Raw genomic sequence first — 7,105 nt, 5'->3', positions numbered from 1 at the left:
CCGTTTCGCAGTAAAACGTAACCACTGACGGACCGGCGAGTGTCTGGATCATTCCCCCAATCTGCATCACTGTAGCCGTAAAAATCCGCATCTTCATTTCGTCTGTATGTGAGTTTCTCGTGCTTCGTACCTTTCAAGTATCGAAGAATCCTCTTGGCCGCAGTCCAATGAGCAAATCCAGGGTTGCTACAGAAGCTGCTAACAATACTGACCGCATGACTGATGTCTGGTCTGGTACACTGCGCGACGAATTGAAGTCCTCCAACTAGCTCTCTGTACGAAATATTTTTTCATTTACTCCGCCTCTTCATTCGTAGGACACATTTCCTTGGTAAGACGCTGGTTCATATCCAGAGGAGTCGGAGCAGCATTACAATTAATCAAATTAAATTTTGCTAGTAATTCGTTAATGTACTGTTCTTGGTCAATCATCTCAGCATCGTTTGATCTGGTTACTCTTAGTCCAAGCACCTGCTTGATTGGTCCCAGGTCCTTCATCTTGAAGTCTGCACATAACTGCTGCTTGATCCGGGTCACCAGCTTATCGTCCGAAAGAATCAGGAAATGGTCGACGTAAATTGCAACGATGATTAGTTTCCCTTCAACAACTTGATGGTAGACGCAAGTGTCATATTTCGAAATGGCTTGAAGCCCATTCGTTTGAGCCGTGCATCCAGCTTTTGGTACCATACTCTGTTAGCCTGTTTTAGGCCGTACAGAGCTTTCTGCAGCCTGCACACTTTCGTTGATGCTACATCGTCACGGAATCCCTCTGGCTGTTCCATAAAGATTTCTTTTTCCTCCAGATCGCCCTGTAGAAACGCAGTTACAGCGTCCATCTGGTGTACGACAATGTTTAGCTTCGCCGCCAACGCCAGAAGATAACGCACGGTTGCGTATCGCACAACAGGAGTATAGGTTTCTTGAAAATCCACGCTTTTTATTTGCGAATAGCCCTTGATTACGAGCCGTGCCTTATACCGATCAGTAGTACCGTCCGTGTTTGTCTTTACCTTGAAGACCCATTTATTTTTCAATGCCTTTCGTCCAGGAGGTAGGTCGACCAAACGCCACGTCTTATTGTCGGTTAGCACACGAAACTCGTCCTTCATTGCTTCAATCCTCTTGTTGCGATCAGGTCTCTCCAATGCTTCTCCAATGCTTCCGGTGGCTCGTTTTGACCCTGTGAAGAATACGCCTGCGGTAGGTTGCTATCTATTACAGATGCTGTTTCAAACTTGCCTGTGACTGAGCGCCCCCAGTCACTGTGCTCAGAAATCTGTTGTAGTTCAACGTCTTCTTGTGTAATTTGTGACGGGAGTGCAATATTTGTTGTGACACGCTGGCCTTGTCCCGTCAGGTTGCCTTGATTATACGAAGAGATAAGTTTTTGAAGAAGGATACTGTATGTGACCAAATAATCAGAATACTTGCCTGTGGAATGCCGCTCTCTCTCGCTGCGCCTCGTTGTAGGATGTACATTTGTTCGAGCTGGGTGCGGAGAAAGCGCAGACGGTTGTGGTGTCCCCAAATCGTCCTCAGGATGTTCAACAGAATACGGTTCCGCCTCTTTCTCTCGAGTCTCATTTCCTTGAACCTGTTGAACTTTATCGTCAAGATCCTGACCGTCGTTGTAGTATGTTTTATTTTCTTCGCATACTAGTACACTGTCATTGGCCAAATTCTGTATATCATTGGTTTTCGAACGATATTGGTTGTCTTCGGCTAGTACGATGACGTCTCTAGTGACGAAAACTTCTTGTTTCGCTGCATTACTCTATATTCTTTGGAGCATTCCGCGTACCCAACCAAAACTCAAGGAACGGATTTTGCGTCCCACTTCTTCCTTTTAGCCTTGGGAACATACGCCATCACCTTGGATCCAAACACTCGAAGATGGGATAAGTTCGGCTTTTTTCCGTAAAACATCTCCAAGGGTGTTGCAGGTTTTCCCTTGGTTGGTGTTCGATTAATTAGATACACCGCTGCGGATGCGGCTTCTGCCCAAAAACGTTTATCGAGTCCTGCATTATACAACAAACTTCGCGCCTTCTCTTCAATTGTACGATTCATTCTTTCCGAGGACCCATTTTGCTGTGAATTGTACGGTACTGTCCTTTCGTGCCGTATTCCACTCTTCTTCAGGAAAGATTGAAACTTCTCGGAAACGTATTCCGTTTCGTTGTCAGTTCTCAGGCACTTGATTCTTCTTCCTGTTTGATTTTCCACGTAGGCCTTGAATTCTTTAAGGAATACGCAAACGTCATATTTGTCGCGTCATCGATGAAGGTGATCCAATATCTTCTGCCACCCAACGGCGTCTTTTCCATTGGCCCGCACAGGTCCGAATGAATCAATTCTAGATTTTCTTCAGCTCGTACTCCGCTTGGCCTGAACGGAAGTTTTCGATGTTTGCCTTCTGCACATGGAACACAATTTGACATAGAGGATCCACGAACTTCAATACCGGTCGCCATCGTAGTCAATCGCTTGATGCTGTCGATATTGAGAAGCCCCAATCGCCGATGTCATAATTGGATGTCACTACATGACTTCGCAACACATGCCACGTTCCGTTAGCTGAGGTCCAATTTGTACAGTCTATCCTTCACTTGTCCTGTGACAATTATGTCCCCCGTGAAACTGTTTACCACCTGACACGATTTGTCCGTGAATGTGACTTGGTATCCTCTTCTGAATATTTCGCTTACAAACAAGAGGTTGATCGCGAGGTCTTTAACACATAGTACGTTGGCAGTATTCAGATCAGTGAACGTACCTTTCATATCAGCGACAAGCTTCATGCTGCCAACTGCTTCCACTGGAATTTCCAGAGCATTGGCCACATATATCGATTCGAATGTCGTCTTAGCCTCTTCTAGGGTTTTTCTCGATCGACACATATGCCGTCCTGCTCCCGAATCCAGAATCCATTCTTCTAATTGATGTACTGGTTTATACCGTTCCAGCAATGCCGCGTGTTTATGCCGACCAGAATGTCCAACCGCCTTCGTCTTTTGTTGACAATCCGATGCGTAATGTCCAGGTTTATCACACTTGAAACACCGGACGTTTGATTTGTCTTTTTTGGTTGATTGCTTCTTCTTGCTGCATGTTAGCAGCGCTCCAGCGGAACTGCCGGATTCTGCCCCTCGATCAAACGTCACGTCCTGTAGTATTTTTGATTTGACTATATCGGCCGTTAAATTAACTCCGGACGCATCTAGACCCATAATCATGGGTTCAAAACGACGTGGCAAGCCTATAATCAAAATCAGCGAAAGCCACTCATCGTCAAACTTAAATCCGATTTCATCAAACTTGTGGCTGGTGGACATCATCTCATCCACATACTCCTCCACTGATGTGCAATCTTCAAGCCTCAAACGAGTAAATTTTCGTAAAAGTCCAATTTTATGATACCTGCCGCATTCCTGGAACGTTGTCTTCAAGCTCTTCCAGGCTTCAGTCGCCGTTTTTGCCTGCTGTACCAAACTGTAATTGTACGGCTCGATACTGAGGGAAATCGTTGCCAGGGCTCGCTCTGAAAGATCTGTGTCGTACTGTTAAGGCGAGGTGATAAAATAAAAGTTAACAATAAGAACAGTACAAACGAATTTAATAGCGTATTATAAATATGTGTGTTCAGTCTCTCGTCGGATACCCGAATGACAACTTATCACTCTCAGTTGGCACGAGTGCGTACATCCGCTTAACAGACTCACTGTCAACGGCGAGCCCAAGTGGTGAATCCCCATAGGGTGGTCAGTTGCCCCAACATCTCCCTCTTTAATACCTGTTGTGTCCCTGGTACCACTGCGGCGGTCTTCGAAGTCGAGAAGAATGCCTGGGAAGAGGAACTACAGGTGAAGTCTCAGCTGCTGACTGGAAATCCGATGATGTGGACGATGATGAGGGTGAAGCATTATTATCGGCTGGCTCTGGGACGAGCACTGGCTCATCGTTCAGCGGCGCAGAGGAGGCAGGTTCTGGCATCGACGCAGCAGTAGCAAGGTTCCACTCATTAAGCAAAATCTCGAGCGTAATTTTTTGCGACTTAGTTGACGGCTGTTGAGCTGCGAACGAAGACCTACTTTTAAGCTGATTATTGTGCGAGCGAATCATTTTACTATTGTTGACCCAGACGTTATACATTACTCTGCTAAGTTTTTCCATTATGACTCCGGGCACCCAAGTCCACTTATTACTCGCATACACTTTAGCGAAAACCTTATCTTCCTTATTAAAGGTTCGCAAGGCAGGCGATTCTGACACTGATTGTGGTACTGATCTACGGGGCGGTCGCAGCAATTCGAGTGAAGTTCTTATCGGTCTGCCGTACATAGCTTCTGCTGGTGACTTGCCATCTGGCACATTTGGATTCGGAGTTGTTCGGTAAGTGAGAAGAAACGTATTTAAAGCCTGCTTGATCGTACCTTTCCCTTCCTGGATTTTTCGGATGGCTCGTTTGAATGTATCCACGAACCGTTCGGCCTGGCCATTCGATTGTGGGTGGAAAGGTGCTGTCGTTATGTGCCTGATGCCGTTCTGGCAACAAAATTCCTCAAATTCCCAACTTTTGAACTGCGTGCCGTTGTCCGACACAAGAATCTCTGGTATTCCTTTGTTGGCGAATAAATCTTGAAGCAAGCTGAGTGTTACCTTCGTTGTTATCAGTTTCGTTGGGAAAATTTCCGGCCATTTAGTGTTTAAATCAACAACGATTAAGTAGTATTCTCCTTCCAAAGGACCGGCATAGTCGATGTGAATCCTTTGCCATGGAGCTGTCGATTTGGGCCATGATTGTGGCTCTGCCTTTGGTGGCGAACGCGCTGCTAATGCACATTGGTGACAAGCCTTTACAAAGTCGACTGTTTGTTCGTCTAAGCCTGGCCAAAAGACGAAGCTGCGTGCAATGGCTTTCATCCGTTGTGCACCTGGATGACCTTTATGCAATTGGATAACGCATCGCTTTCTATACTGTGCTGGGATAATTAAACGGTCTCCAAACATAACACAGCCTTGCACAATTGAGAGAGCTTCTTGGCGGTCAAAATAGCGTTGCATCTCCCAATCGTTGACATCCGTTCGCTTCTTAGGCCAACCATCGCTCACGAATCGATATAGTTTGCTAAGAGTCGGATCGCATTTCGTGGCTTCTTCTACCATGCTAAAACTGAGAGGTAAGTTTTTAGTGCTACTGACTATTACTGACCTTAAACCTTCTTCCAACGAGGCACATGCAACAACGAAATCTTCGTATGGCTTAATATGCTGGTTGATAAGCCTGGATAGCACGTCGGCGTTCCCAAATTTATCAGTTGAAATATATTCTATCGAAAAATCATATGACAGCAACGTTAAAGCCCACCGCTGGAGCCGGTTTGCAGTGTAAACCGGTATGCCCTTTCTAGAGCCAAATATCCGTAATAACGGTGCATGATCTGTCTGCAATCGGAATCTTCTACCAAATATATATTTGTGAAATTTTGTAACAGCGAAGACAATAGCCAGTCCTTCTCTGTCTGGCTGTGAATATCGCTGCTCAGCTGCAGTGAGGGCGCGGGACGCGTGTTGAACCACCTTCATTTGGCCATCTGCGAACTTATGGCTAATTGTTGCTCCAACACCGATCGACGAAGCATCAGCCGAAACAACTATCTCCTGCATCGGATCGTAGTGTGTCAGTAAGAGCTCTGACGACAAAATTGCTTTAAATTTTTCAAATGCACTCTGGCTTGCTGGTGTCCACTTGAATGTAGATGTGCTGGATTTTAAAAGTTCATCCAAAGGGTAGCGCAGTGTTCTCATATTCGGCACGAACTTACCGTAATAGTTCAATGCTCCGAGGAAAGAGCGAACACCTGTGAGGTCCTTGGGAGCAGGCATATCTTTAATAGCTTGGATCTTATCTGGATCTGACCGAAGGCCTTGGCGATCTAGCATATGCCCTAGGTATCGGATTTTATGCTGTCCGAATGCACACTTTTCTAACGAATAGTGAAACCGTACTCTTGAATTCGGTGCAGTACTGCGTGCAAGTTACGTGAATGTTCGTTTTCATCTCTACCACCAACAATCACGTCATCTAAATATCCCGACGTATTCGATAGACCGGCCAGCATAGTGTCGATCATCTGCTGGAACGCGCCTGGAGCCGCCTTCGCGCCAGGAGGGAGCCTATTGTATTGATACAGTCCCCGGTGCGTGTTGATGGTTAATAACTTCCGACATTCCTCATCTACCTCCATCTGCAAGAATGCATCGGATAAATCAATTTGGCTGAAGACAGTACAACCTGCTAATTTTAAGAAAATGTCCTGCGGCAACGGTAGCGGGTACTGATGTGACTGAAGCTGATCATTGAACCCAGTTGAGTAATCACCGCATATACGGATAGTGCCGTTTGCCTTTCGTACAACAACTATCGGTGCAGCCCACTCTGAGTACTGCACAGGTGAAATAATATTCAACCGTTCCAAACGGTCAAGCTCTTCGTCAACTATAGCTTGCATTGCGTATGCTACAGGTCTCCTGGGTCGGAAAACAGGTTTGCTTGCATCCTTCAAAGACAGCACAATTTTTGTTTTTGTGCAAAGCCCGAGCTTATTGCTGAAAAGCTCAGGGTACACCCGTTTCAAAGCACTTATATCCTGAGCAGCACTTTCTATTTTATAACCAAATTTGTCCATAGGCAGTGACCACAGATTGAATTTATCGATTAAATCGATACCCAGAAGATTAAGTGAATTTTCCGACACGAATACACGGCCATTTTGGGTGCATCCATTTAATGAAACTTTACCAATAAATTCGTATAACAGGTCTAGCTTCTCACCAGATGCAGATTTGGCTGTTTGTGTGGTGGGATTTGCTGCCGGGTGGCCAATCTGCATCCACACTTGTTCAGAAATTATCGTAATATCTGATGCTGTGTCTAGCTGCAGACGAACAGGCACGTCATTTATTTTGACCCACACATATCGTCGCTTGCACTGTGTACTACTAACAGCTAGCGTAACGGTTTGAATAGACAAATTCCCATTCCGATGTTTGACCGATTTGAGGGAACGTCGGGCGCTTGAGCAATACCCTTCCTTATGAC

General features: G+C 45.6%; 1 pseudogene; it reads right to left on the bottom strand.

Moving 5' to 3' along the window:
• Positions 1-3,789: 3,789 nt before the first annotated feature.
• LOC129728934 (uncharacterized protein K02A2.6-like) lies at positions 3,790-6,896 on the bottom strand (annotated as a pseudogene).
• Between the last annotated feature and the right edge of the window lie 209 nt (positions 6,897-7,105).

The sequence above is a fragment of the Wyeomyia smithii genome, chromosome 3, assembly GCF_029784165.1.
Source record: "Wyeomyia smithii strain HCP4-BCI-WySm-NY-G18 chromosome 3, ASM2978416v1, whole genome shotgun sequence".
NCBI lineage: Eukaryota > Metazoa > Arthropoda > Insecta > Diptera > Culicidae > Wyeomyia > Wyeomyia smithii.
Note: the sequence above shows the minus strand (reverse complement) of the source record. Positions and strands in the feature narration are given on the sequence as shown.